This window comes from Pleurodeles waltl, unplaced genomic scaffold (genome assembly GCF_031143425.1).
Source record: "Pleurodeles waltl isolate 20211129_DDA unplaced genomic scaffold, aPleWal1.hap1.20221129 scaffold_39, whole genome shotgun sequence".
NCBI lineage: Eukaryota > Metazoa > Chordata > Amphibia > Caudata > Salamandridae > Pleurodeles > Pleurodeles waltl.
Window position 1 is genome coordinate 2,788,950 of NW_027150097.1, and position 13,551 is coordinate 2,802,500.

Below are 13,551 nucleotides of genomic sequence, written 5' to 3' on the forward strand. Positions count from 1 at the left end.
CACTGCCTCTTTGCATGTGGTGTGCTACAATTTGCAGCACAGATACAAAGAGTAAACAAGCACTTGCAATACAACATGTCTGGCATTTCTCCGAGATAGAGCTATTAGCAGTTGTAAACTCCCAACCAGACTTTTCTTGACTCATTAAATGTAAATAATGAGCGCGATCGTGCTGCTACAGTTCACTCATTTTGAAACCTATCGGCAAAAGTGCAATTATCTATGTAATCGGCAAAAGTTCAATTAATTATGTAACAGGGTTGATGTCATGCAATGAGTTCGACTTCTGTCAAACGAGATTGTGCTGTGAAAAAAAAGAGAAAAAGTAGTCCACAAACCAGATGGAAAACAGCGAGCCTCCTATGTTTTCAGTACTTGGTCCCTGCGCTCAAGGAGGGCTAACCACCGGAAAAGGCATGACGTATGCATGCCTTCCACTAACGAAAGCAAGCAGATTTTAACAGGGAAGCCCACGAACCAATGAAAGACACCAACGTGAAATGGACGGGGCTCCTAGCCCTTTTCTAACTACAACAGCGTCTCGCAAGCAATACGCATGCGCAAGCGCATTCTAGCGCAGGCTTGACTCTAAAAAATCTCCTAGGATAGTTGGAGGAAGATATCCCTTTATGCACATCAGCTCTCCTGAACATAAGGCAGATACCCTTGCACTCAAGGCAGCCCGAAGTGCACCTTTGCATAGACAAAGAGCAGAACTGCACCATTTCTGTGAAGATATGTCTCAGTTCTGCTCTCTTCGAGTGACGCACAAAGGAACTTTGCTCGCTGTGCTGCACTGCGTCCCTTCTTTCTAAATATTCCAATTAGTGATCAGTTTACCAAAAAAGTAGCAAATCTGCACCCATAGATGTACTCCTTGAAAGGATACAAATTTACTACCTTTTTAAAATACACAATCACTGGCAATAGTAGCCTTGGAAAGCTATGCCAGATTCAGGTTTGAAGCTATGCCCCTTTTCTTTCTCAGACTCACACAATCCTCTCTCCTGCTGATTCCATTGTAACTCAGGTATGCTCTGCTCCTTCAAACAGTCCCCAGCAGGGCATCCTGACAAGCTCCTGGCTCCATAGCTCAGGGGTTAGAGCACTGGTTTTGTAAAGCAGTGGGCGTGAGATCAAATCTCACTGGGGCCTCACAAACATTTGGGATTTAACAACACTTGTTAGTTCATTGGGGAGCCTCACTACAAATATCGTTTTCAAGATAGAAAAACAAAGGCGACACAGGGCAAAGCACGCAAGAACGGGGGGCATTACACACAGTGTCAGTGGAATGACACACACAAGACTCCTACAGGGTCATGCAATTGACTTGTGTGAGTATGGGGGATGTTTAGAGTGTGACATCCCAAAATATCATTCTAGACTTTATCGTTGGCTTTGGTGCCCCTTCAGCCACGTCCTTTCCAATGCACATGTCATTTTTTTAATATCATCCTGATTTCACTGTGAGATTTTAACTTGTTCTTTTTTTCGGGTCCGGAATTTAAGTGTACATTTAGGCCCATGTTTAAACAGATTTTTCATTGGGTTGCATCACTTTTTCGATGCAGCATTAACACAATTCGTTTTTTGGTATTTACAAAGCCATGCACATGTTAAGAAAAAGTAACAGAACACAGCACCTTGCTCTGCCATGCTTTACTTTGCGTCAGGTAGGTGTTCCACAGGTGGTACATGGTTTTCTTGTACATCCACACATAGATTTTGATGTAAACCCATGTTTACAAAAACATACAGTCATGGTTTTGTGCCACAATGGTGCGCCTCCCCGAGGCTGGTGTAAGGAGAACAGATGTCTTCATTTCTCCATGTTACTGCCTCTTTGCATGTGGTGTGCTGCAATTTGCAGAACAGATACAAAGAGTAAACAAGCACTTGCAATACAACTGGTCTGGCATTTCTCCGAGATAGAGCTATTAGCAGTTGTAAACTCCCAACCAGACTTTTCTTGACTCATTAAATGTAAATAATGAGCGCAATCGCGCTGCTACAGTTCACTCATATTGAAACCTATCGGCAAAAGTGCAATTATCTATGTAACCGGCAAAAGTTCAATTAATTATGTAACAGGGTCGATGTCATGCAATGAGCTCGACATCTGTCAAACGATATCGTGCTGTGAAAAAAAAAGAAAAAGTAGTCCACAAACCAGATGGAAAACAGCGAGCCTCCTATGTTTTCAGTACTTGGTCGCTGCGCTCAAGGAGGGCTAACCACCGGAATAGACATGACGTATGCATGCCTTCCACTAACGAAAGCAAGCAGATTTTAACAGGGAAGCCCACGAACCAATGAAAGACACCAACGTGAAATGGACGGGGCTCCTAGCCCTTTTCTAACTACTACAGCGTCTCGCAAGCAATACGCATGCGCAAGCGCATTCTAGCACAGGCTTGACTCTAAAAAATCTCCTAGGATAGTTGGAGGAAGATATCCCTTTATGCACATCAGCTCTCCTGAACATAAGGCAGATACCCTTGCACTCAAGGCAGCCCGAAGTGCACCTTTGCATAGACAAAGAGCAGAACTGCACCATTTCTGTGAAGATATGTCTCAGTTCTGCTCTCTTCGAGTGACGCACAAAGGAACTTTGCTCGCTGTGCTGCACTGCGTCCCTTCTTTCTAAATATTCCAATTAGTGATCAGTTTACCAAAAAAGTAGCAAATCTGCACCCATAGATGTACTCCTTGAAAGGATATAAATTGACTACCTTTTTAAAATACACAAACACTGGCAATAGTAGCCTTGGAAAGCTATGCAAGATTCAGGTTTGAAGCTATGCCCCTTTTCTTTCTCAGACTCACACAATCCTCTCTCCTGCTGATTCCATTGTAACTCAGGTATGCTCTGCTCCTTCATCCTTCATATAGTCCCCAGCACGCATCCTGTCAAGCACCTGGCTCCATAGCTCAGGGGTTAGAGCACTGGTCTTGTAAACCAAGTGTCGTGAGCTCAAATCTCACTGGTGCCTCACAAACATTTTGGATTTAACAACACTTTTTAGTTCATTGTGGAGCCTCACTACAAATATTCTTTTCAAGATAGAAAAACAAAGGCGACACAGGGCAAAGCACGCAAGAAAGGGCGGCATTACACACAGTGTCAGTGGAATGACAAACACAAGACTCCTACAGGGTCATACAATTGACTTGTGTGAGTATGGGGGATGTTTAGAGTGTGACATCCCAAAATATCATTCTTGACTTGGTCGTTGGCTTTGGTGCCCCTTCAGCCACGTCCTTTCCAATGCACATGTCATTTTTTTAATATCATCCTGATTTCACTGTGAGATTTTAACTTGTTCTTTTTTTCGGGTCCGGAATGTAAGTGTATATTTAGGCCCATGTTTGAACCGATTTTGCATCGGGTTGCATCACTTTTTCAATGCAGCATTAACACAATTCGTTTTTTGGTATTTACAAAGCCATGCACATGTTAAGAAAAGGTAACAGCACACAGCCCCTTGCTCTGCCATGCTTTACTTTGCGTCAGGTAGGTGTTCCACGGGTGGTACATGTTTTTCTCATACATCCACACATGGATTTTGATGTAAACCCATATTTACAAAAACATAGTCATGGTTTTGTGCCACAATGTTGCGCCTACTCGAGGCTGGTGTAAGGCGAACAGATGTCTTTATTTCTCCATGTCACTGCCTCTTTACATGTGGTGTGCTACAATTTGCAGCACAGATACAAAAAGTAAACAAGCACTTGCAATACAACATGTCTGGCATTTCTCCGAGATAGAGCTATTAGCAGTTGTAAACTCCCAACCAGACTTTTCTTGTCTCATTAAATGGAAATAATGAGCGCGATCGTGCTGCTACAGTTCACTCATATTGAAACCTATCGGCAAAAGTGCAATTATCTATGTAATCGGCAAAAGTTCAATTAATTATGTAACAGGGTTGATGTCATGCAATGAGTTCGACTTCTGTCAAACGAGATTGTGCTGTGAAAAATAAGAGAAAAAGTAGTCCACAAACCAGATGGAAAACAGCAAGCCTCCTTTGTTTTCAGTATTTGGTCGCTGCGCTCAAGGAGGGCTAACCACCGGAAAAGACATGACGTATGCATGCCTTCCACTAACGAAAGCAAGCAGATTTTAACAGGGAAGCCCACAAACCACTGAAAGACACCAACGTGAAATGGACGGGACTCCTAGCCCTTTTCTAACTACAACAGCGTCTCGCAAGCAATACGCATGCGCAAGCGCATTCTAGCGCAGGCTTGACTCTAAAAAATCTCCTATGATAGTTGGAGGAAGATATCCCTTTATGCACATCAGCTCTCCTGAACATAAGGCAGATACCCTTGCACTCAAGGCAGCCCGAAGTGCACCTTTGCATAGACAAAGAGCAGAACTGCACCATTTCTTTGAAGATATGTCTCAGTTCTGCTCTCTTCGAGTGACGCACAAAGGAACTTTGCTCGCTGTGCTGCACTGCGTCCCTTCTTTCTAAATATTCCAATTAGTGATCAGTTTACCAAAAAAGTAGCAAATCTGCACCCATAGATGTACTCCTTGAAAGGATACAAATTTACTACCTTTTTAAAATACACAATCACTGGCAATAGTAGCCTTGGAAAGTTATGCCAGATTCAGGTTTGAAGCTATGCCCCTTTTCTTTCTCAGACTCACACAATCCTCTCTCCTGCTGATTCCATTGTAACTCAGGTATGCTCTGCTTCTTCATATAGTCCCCAGCACGGCATCCTGACAAGCTCCGGGCTCCATAGCTCAGGGGTTAGAGCACTGGTCATGTAAACCAGCGGTCGTGAGATCAAATCTCACTGGGGCTTCACAAACATTTGGGATTTAACAACACTTTTTAGTTCATTGGGGAGCCTCACTACAAATATTGTTTTCAAGATAGAAAAACAAAGGCGACACAGGGCAAAGCACGCAAGAACGGGGGGCATTACACACAGTGTCAGTGGAATGACACACACAAGACTCCTACAGGGTCATACAATTGACTTGTGTGAGTATGGGGGATGTTTAGAGTGTGACATCCCAAAATATCATTCTAGACTTGATCGTTGGCTTTGGTGCCCCTTCAGCCACGTCCTTTCCAATGCACATGTCATTTTTTTAATATCATCCTGATTTCACTGTGAGATTTTAACTTGTTCTTTTTTTCGGATCCGGAATTTAAGTGTACATTTAGGCCCATGTTTAAACAGATTTTTCATTGGGTTGCATCACTTTTTCGATGCAGCATTAACACAATTCGTTTTTTGGTATTTACAAAGCCATGCACATGTTAAGAAAAAGTACCAGAACACAGCACCTTGCTCTGCCATGCTTTACTTTGCGTCAGGTAGGTGTTCCACAGGTGGAACATGGTTTTCTTGTACATCCACACATGGATTTTGATGTAAACCCATGTTTACAAAAACATAGAGTCATGGTTTTGTGCCACAATGGTGCGCCTCCCCGAGGCTGGTGTAAGGAGAACAGATGTCTTTATTTCTCCATGTTACTGCCTCTTTGCATGTGGTGTGCTGCAATTTGCAGAACAGATACAAAGAGTAAACAAGCACTTGCAAGACAACTGGTCTGGCATTTCTCCGAGATAGAGCTATTAGCCGTTGTAAACTCCCAACCAGACTTTTCTTGACTCATTAAATGTAAATAATGAGCGCGATCGTGCTGCTACAGTTCACTCATATTGAAACCTATCGGCAAAAGTGCAATCATCTATGCAACCGGCAAAAGTTCAATTAATTATGTAACAGGGTCGATGTCATGCAATGAGCTCGACTTCTGTCAAACGAGATCGTGCTGTGAAAAAAATGAGAAAAAGTAGTCCACAAACCAGATGGAAAACAGCGAGCCTCCTTTGTTTTCAGTACTTGGTCGCTGCGTCAAGGAGGGCTAACCACCGGAAAAGGCATGACGTATGCATGCCTTCCACTAACGAAAGCAAGCAGATTTTAACAGGGAAGCCCACGAACCAATGAAAGACACCAACGTGAAATGGACGGGGCTCCTAGCCCTTTTCTAAGTACAACAGCGTCTCGCAAGCAATACGCATGCGCAAGCGCATTCTAGCGCAGGCTTGACTCTAAAAAATCTCCTATGATAGTTGGAGGAAGATATCCCTTTATGCACATCAGCTCTCCTGAACATAAGGCAGATACCCTTGCACTCAAGGCAGCCCAAAGTGCACCTTTGCATAGACAAAGAGCAGAACTGCACCATTTCTGTGAAGATATGTCTCAGTTCTGCTCTCTTCGAGTGACGCACAAAGGAACTTTCCTGGCTGTGCTGCACTGCGTCCCTTCTTTCTAAATATTCCAATTAGTGATCAGCTTACCAAAAAAGTAGCAAATCTGCACCCATAGATGTACTCCTTGAAAGGATACAAATTTACTACCTTTTTAAAATACACAATCACTGGCAATAGTAGCCTTGGAAAGCTATGCCAGATTCAGGTTTGAAGCTATGCCCCTTTTCTTTCTCAGACTCACACAATCCTCTCTCCTGCTGATTCCATTGTAACTCAGGTATGCTCTGCTCCTTCATATAGTCCCCAGCACGGCATCCCAACAAGCTCCTGGCTCCATAGCTCAGGGGTTAGAGCACTGGTCTTGTAAACCAGAGGTCGTGAGTTCAAATCTCACTGGGGCCTCACAAACATTTTGGATTTAACAACACTTTTTAGTTCATTGGGGAGCCTCACTACAAATATTCTTTTCAAGATAGAAAAACAAAGGCGACACAGGGCAAAGCACGCAAGAAAGGGGGGCATTACACACAGTGTCAGTGGAATGACAAACACAAGACTCCTACAGGGTCATGCAATTGACTTGTGTGAGTATGGGGGATGTTTAGAGTGTGACATCCCAAAATATCATTCTTGACTTGGTCGTTGGCTTTGGTGCCCCTTCAGCCACGTCTTTTCCAATGCACATGTCATTTTTTTAATATCATCCTGATTTCACTGTGAGATTTTAACTTGTTCTTTTTTTCGGGTCCGGAATGTAAGTGTATATTTAGGCCCATGTTTAAACCGATTTTGCATCGGGTTGCATCACTTTTTCAATGCAGCATTAACACAATTCGTTTTTTGGTATTTACAAAGCCATGCACATGTTAAGAAAAGGTAACAGCACACAGCACCTTGCTCTGCCATGCTTTACTTTGCGTCAGGTAGGTGTTCCACGGGTGGTACATGTTTTTCTCATACATCCACACATGGATTTTGATGTAAACCCATATTTACAAAAACATACAGTCATGGTTTTGTGCCACAATGTTGCGCCTACCCGAGGCTGGTGTAAGGCCAACAGATGTCTTTATTTCTCCATGTCACTGCCTCTTTGCATGTGGTGTGCTACAATTTGCAGCACAGATACAAAGAGTAAACAAGCACTTGCAATACAACATGTCTGGCATTTCTCCGAGATAGAGCTATTAGCAGTTGTAAACTCCCAACCAGACTTTTCTTGACTCATTAAATGTAAATAATGAGCGCGATCGTGCTGCTACAGTTCACTCATATTGAAACCTATCGGCAAAAGTGCAATTATCTATGTAATCGGCAAAAGTTCAATTAATTATGTAACAGGGTTGATGTCATGCAATGAGCTCGACTTCTGTCAAACGAGATTGTGCTGTGAAAAAAAAGAGAAAAAGTAGTCCACAAACCAGATGGAAAACAGCGAGCCTCCTTTGTTTTCAGTACTTGGTTGCTGCGCTCAAGGCGGGCTAACCACCGGAAAAGGCATGACGTATGCATGCCTTCCACTAACGAAAGCAAGCAGATTTTAACAGGGAAGCCCACGAACCAATGAAAGACACCAACGTGAAATGGACGGGGCTCCTAGCCCTTTTCTAAGTACAACAGTGTCTCGCAAGCAATACGCATGCGCAAGCGCATTCTATCGCAGGCTTGACTCTAAAAAAATCTCCTATGATAGTTGGAGGAAGATATCCCTTTATGCACATCAGCTCTCCTGAACATAAGGCAGATACCCTTGCACTCAAGGCAGCCCGAAGTGCACCTTTGCATAGACAAAGAGCAGAACTGCACCATTTCTGTGAAGATATGTCTCAGTTCTGCTCTCCTTCGAGTGACGCACAAAGGAACTTTGCTCGCTGTGCTGCACTGCGTCCCTTCTTTCTAAATATTCCAATTAGTGATCAGTTTACCAAAAAAGTAGCAAATCTGCACCCATAGATGTACTCCTTGAAAGGATACAAATTTACTACCTTTTTAAAATACACAATCACTGTCAATAGTAGCCTTGGAAAGCTATGCCGGATTCAGGTTTGAAGCTATGCCCCTTTTCTTTCTCAGACTCACACAATCCTCTCTCCTGCTGATTCCATTGTAACTCAGGTATGCTCTGCTCCTTCATATAGTCCCCAGCACGGCATCCTGACAAGATCCTGGCTCCATAGCTCAGGGGTTAGAGCACTGGTCTTGTAAACCAGGGGTCGTGAGTTCAAATCTCACTGGGGCCTCTCAAACATTTGGGATTTAACAACACTTTTTAGTTCATTGGGGAGCCTCACTACAAATATTCTTTTCAAGATAGAAAAACAAAGGCGACACAGGGCAAAGCACGCAAGAACGGGGGACATTACACACAGTGTCAGTGGAATGACAAACACAAGACTCCTACAGGGTCATACAATTGACTTGTGTGAGTATGGGGGATGTTTAGAGTGTGACATCCCAAAATATCATTCTAGACTTGATCGTTGGCTTTGGTGCCCCTTCAGCCACGTCCTTTCCAATGCACATGTCATTTTTTTAATATCATCCTGATTTCACTGTGAGATTTTAACTTGTTCTTTTTTTCGGGTCCGGAATTTAAGTGTACATTTAGGCCCATGTTTAAACAGATTTTTCATTGGGTTGCATCACTTTTTCGATGCAGCATTAACACAATTCGTTTTTTGGTATTTACAAAGCCATGCACATGTTAAGAAAAAGTAACAGCACACAGCACCTTGCTCTGCCATGCTTTACTTTGCGTCAGGTAGGTGTTCCACAGGTGGTACATGGTTTTCTTGTACATCCACACATGGATTTTGATGTAAACCCATGTTTACAAAAACATACAGTCATGGTTTTGTGCCACAATGGTGCGCCTCCCCGAGGCTGGTTTAAGGAGAACAGATGTCTTTATTTCTCCATGTTACTGCCTCTTTGCATGTGGTGTGCTGCAATTTGCAGAACAGATACAAAGAGTAAACAAGCACTTGCAATACAACTGGTCTGGCATTTCTCCGAGATAGAGCTATTAGCAGTTGTAAACTCCCAACCAGACTTTTCTTGACTCATTAAATGGAAATAATGAGCGCAATCGCGCAGCTACAGTTCACTCATATTGAAACCTATCGGCAAAAGTGCAATTATCTATGTAACCAGCAAAAGTTCAATCAATTATGTAACAGGGTCGATGTCATGCAATGAGCTCGACTTCTGTCAAACGAGATCGTGCTGTGAAAAAAAGAGAACAAGTAGTCCACCAACCAGATGGAAAACAGCGAGCCTCCTATGTTTTCAGTACTTGGTCGCTGCGCTCAAGGAGGGCTAACCACCGGAAAAGGCATGACGTATGCATGCCTTCCACTAACGAAAGCAAGCAGATTTTAACAGGGAAGCCCACGAACCAATGAAAGACACCAACGTGAAATGGACGGGGCTCCTAGCCCTTTTCTAACTACTACAGCGTCTCACAAGCAATACGCATGCGCAAGCGCATTCTAGCGCAGGCTTGACTCTAAAAAATCTCCTAGGATAGTTGGAGGAAGATATCCCTTTATGCACATCAGCTCTCCTGAACATAAGGCAGATACCCTTCCACTCAAGGCAGCCCGAAGTGCACATTTGCATAGACAAAGAGCAGAACTGCACCATTTCTGTGAAGATATGTCTCAGTTCTGCTCTCTTCGAGTGACGCACAAAGGAACTTTGCTCGCTGTGCTGCACTGCGTCCCTTCATTCTAAATATTCCAATTAGTGATCAGTTTACCAAAAAAGTAGCAAATCTGCACCCATAGATGTACTCCTTGAATGGAAACAAATTTACTACCTTTTTAAAATACACAAAAACTGTCAATAGTAGCCTTGGAAAGCTATGGCAGATTCAGGTTTGAAGCTATGCCCCTTTTCTTTCTCAGACTCACACAATCCTCTCTCCTGCTGATTCCATTGTAACTCAGGTATGCTCTGCTCCTTCATATAGTCCCCAGCAGGGCATCCTGACAAGCTCCTTGCTCCATATCTCAGGGGTTAGAGCACTGGTCTTATAAACCATGGGTTGTGAGTTCAAATCTTACTGGGGCCTCACAAACATTTTGGATTTAACAGCACTTTTTAGTTCATTGGGGAGCCTCACTACAAATATTCTTTTCAAGATAGAAAAATAAAGGCGACACAGGGCAAAGCACGCAAGAAAGGGGGCATTACACACAGTGTCAGTGGAATGACAAACACAAGACTCCTACAGGGTCATACAATTGACTTGTGTGAGTATGGGGGATGTTTAGAGTGTGACATGCCAAAATATCATTCTTGACTTGACTTGGTCGTTGGCTTTCGTGCCCCTTCAGCCACGTCCTTTCCAATGCACATGTCATTTTTTTAATATCATCCTGATTTCACTGTGAGATTTTAACTTGTTCTTTTTTTTGGGTCCGGAATGTAAGTGTATACTTAGGCCCATGTTTAAACAGATTTTGCATCGGGTTGCATCACTTTTTCAATGCAGCATTAACACAATTCGTTTTTTGGTATTTACAAAGCCATGCACATGTTAAGAAAAGGTAACAGCACACAGCACCTTGCTCTGCCATGCTGTACTTTGCGTCAGGTAGGTGTTCCACGGGTGGTACATGTTTTTCTCATACATCCACACATGGATTTTGATGTAAACCCATATTTACAAAATCATACAGTCATGGTTTTGTGCCACAATGTTGCGCCTACCCGAGGCTGGTGTAAGGCGAACAGATGTCTTTATTTCTCCATGTCACTGCCTCTTTGCATGTGGTGTGCTACAATTTGCAGCACAGATACAAAGAGTAAACAAGCACTTGCAATACAACATGTCTGGCATTTATCCGAGATAGAGCTATTAGCAGTTGTAAACTCCCAACCAGACTTTTCTTGACTCATTAAATGTAAATAATGAGCGCGATCGTGCTGCTACAGTTCACTCATATTGAAACCTATCGGCAAAAGTGCAATTATCTATGTAATCGGCAAAAGTTCAATTAATTATGTAACAGGGTTGATGTCATGCAATGAGCTCGACTTCTGTCAAACGAGATTGTGCTGTGAAAAAAAAGAGAAAAAGTAGTCCACAAACCAGATGGAAAACAGCGAGCCTCCTTTGTTTTCAGTACTTGGTCGCTGCGCTCAAGGAGGGCTAACCACCGGAAAAGGCATGACGTATGCATGCCTTCCACTAACAAAGGCAAGCAGATTTTAACAGGGAAGCCCACGAACCAATGAAAGACACCAACGTGAAATGGACGGGGCTCCTAGCCCTTTTCTAACTACTACAGCGTCTCGCAAGCAATACGCATGCGCAAGCGCATTCTAGCGCAGGCTTGACTCTAAAAAATCTCCTATGATAGTTGGAGGAAGATATCCCTTTATGCACATCAGCTCTCCTGAACATAAGGCAGATACCCTTGCACTCAAGGCAGCCCGAAGTGCACCTTTGCATAGACAAAGTGCAGAACTGCACCATTTCTGTGAAGATATGTCTCAGTTCTGCTCTCTTCGAGTGACGCACAAAGGAACTTTGCTCGCTGTGCTGCACTGCGTCCCTTCTTTCTAAATATTCCAATTAGTGATCAGTTTACCAAAAAAGTAGCAAATCTGCACCCATAGATGTACTCCTTGAAAGGATACAAATTTACTACCTTTTTAAAATACACAATCACTGCCAATAGTAGCCTTGGAAAGCTATGCCAGATTCAGGTTTGAAGCTATGCCCCTTTTCTTTCTCAGACTCACACAATCCTCTCTCCTGCTGATTCCATTGTAACTCAGGTATGCTCTGCTCCTTCATATAGTCCCCAGCACGGCATCCTGTCAAGCTCCTGGCTCCATAGCTCAGGGGTTAGAGCACTGGTCTTATAAACCAGGGGTCGTGAGTTCAAATCTCACTGGGGCCTCACAAACATTTTGGATTTAACAACACTTTTTAGTTCATTGGGGAGCCTCACTACAAATATTCTTTTCAAGATAGAAAAACAAAGGCGACACAGGGCAAAGCACGCAAGAAAGGGGGGCATTACACACAGTGTCAATGGAATGACAAACACAAGACTCCTACAGGGTCATACAATTGACTTGTGTGAGTATGGGGGATGTTTAGAGTGTGACATCCCAAAATATCATTCTTGACTTGGTCGTTGGCTTTGGTGCCCCTTCAGCCACTTCCTTTCCAATGCACATGTCATTTTTTTAATATCATCCTGATTTCACTGTGAGATTTTAACTTGTTCTTTTTTTGGGTCCGGAATGTTAGTGTATATTTAGGCCCATGTTTAAACCGATTTTGCATCGGGTTGCATCACTTTTTCATTTCAGCATTAACACAATTTGTTTTTTGGTATTTACAAAGCCATGCACATGTTAAGAAAAGGTAACAGCACACAGCACCTTGCTCTGCCATGCTTTACTTTGCGTCAGGTATTTTTTCCACGGGTGGTACATGTTTTTCTCATACATCCACACATGGATTTTGATGTAAACCCATATTTATAAAAACATACAGTCATGGTTTTGTGCCACAATGTTGCGCCTACCCGAGGCTGGTGTAAGGCGAACAGATGTCTTTATTTCTCCATGTCACTGCCTCTTTGCATGTGGTGTGCTACAATTTGCAGCACAGATACAAAGAGTAAACAAGCAATTGCAATACAACATGTCTGGCATTTCTCCGAGATAGAGCTATTAGCAGTTGTAAACTCCCAACCAGACTTTTCTTGACTCATTAAATGTAAATAATGAGCGCAATCGTGCTGCTACAGTTCACTCATATTGAAACCTATCGGCAAAAGTGCAATTATTTATGTAACCGGCAAAAGTTCAATTAATTATGTAACAGGGTTGATGTCATGCAATGAGCTCGACTTCTGTAAAACGAGATTGTGCTGTGAAAAAAAAGAGAAAAAGTAGTCCACAAACCAGATGGAAAACAGCGAGCCTCCTTTGTTTTCAGTACTTGGTCGCTGCGCTCAAGGAGGGCTAACCACCGGAAAAGGCATGACGTATGCATGCCTTCCACTAACGAAAGCAAGCAGATTTTAACAGGGAAGCCCACGAACCAATGAAAGACACCAACGTGAAATGGACGGGGCTCCTAGCCCTTTTCTAACTACAACAGCGTCTCGCAAGCAATACGCATGCGCAAGCGCATTCTAGCGCAGGCTTGACTCTAAAAAATCTCCTATGATAGTTGGAGGAAGATATCCCTTTATGCACATCAGCTCTCCTGAACATAAGGCAGATACCCTTGCACTCAAGGCAGCCCGAAGTGCAC

The 13,551-nt window shown here is 43.1% G+C and overlaps 5 non-coding genes across 5 annotated transcripts; all 5 read left to right on the top strand.

Annotated features, from left to right (window-relative positions):
* The first annotated feature begins 1,082 nt into the window (after nucleotides 1-1,082).
* TRNAT-UGU (transfer RNA threonine (anticodon UGU)) lies at nucleotides 1,083-1,155 on the top strand. Its single transcript has one exon. It is a non-coding gene; the product is annotated as a tRNA-Thr (tRNA).
* Nucleotides 1,156-4,757: 3,602 nt separating this feature from the next.
* On the top strand, nucleotides 4,758-4,830 carry TRNAT-UGU (transfer RNA threonine (anticodon UGU)). The gene has a single exon. It is a non-coding gene; the product is annotated as a tRNA-Thr (tRNA).
* Nucleotides 4,831-6,592: 1,762 nt separating this feature from the next.
* Nucleotides 6,593-6,665, top strand: TRNAT-UGU (transfer RNA threonine (anticodon UGU)). The gene has a single exon. It is a non-coding gene; the product is annotated as a tRNA-Thr (tRNA).
* Nucleotides 6,666-8,430: 1,765 nt separating this feature from the next.
* TRNAT-UGU (transfer RNA threonine (anticodon UGU)) lies at nucleotides 8,431-8,503 on the top strand. The gene has a single exon. It is a non-coding gene; the product is annotated as a tRNA-Thr (tRNA).
* Nucleotides 8,504-12,105: 3,602 nt separating this feature from the next.
* On the top strand, nucleotides 12,106-12,178 carry TRNAI-UAU (transfer RNA isoleucine (anticodon UAU)). The gene has a single exon. It is a non-coding gene; the product is annotated as a tRNA-Ile (tRNA).
* Nucleotides 12,179-13,551: the final 1,373 nt, after the last annotated feature.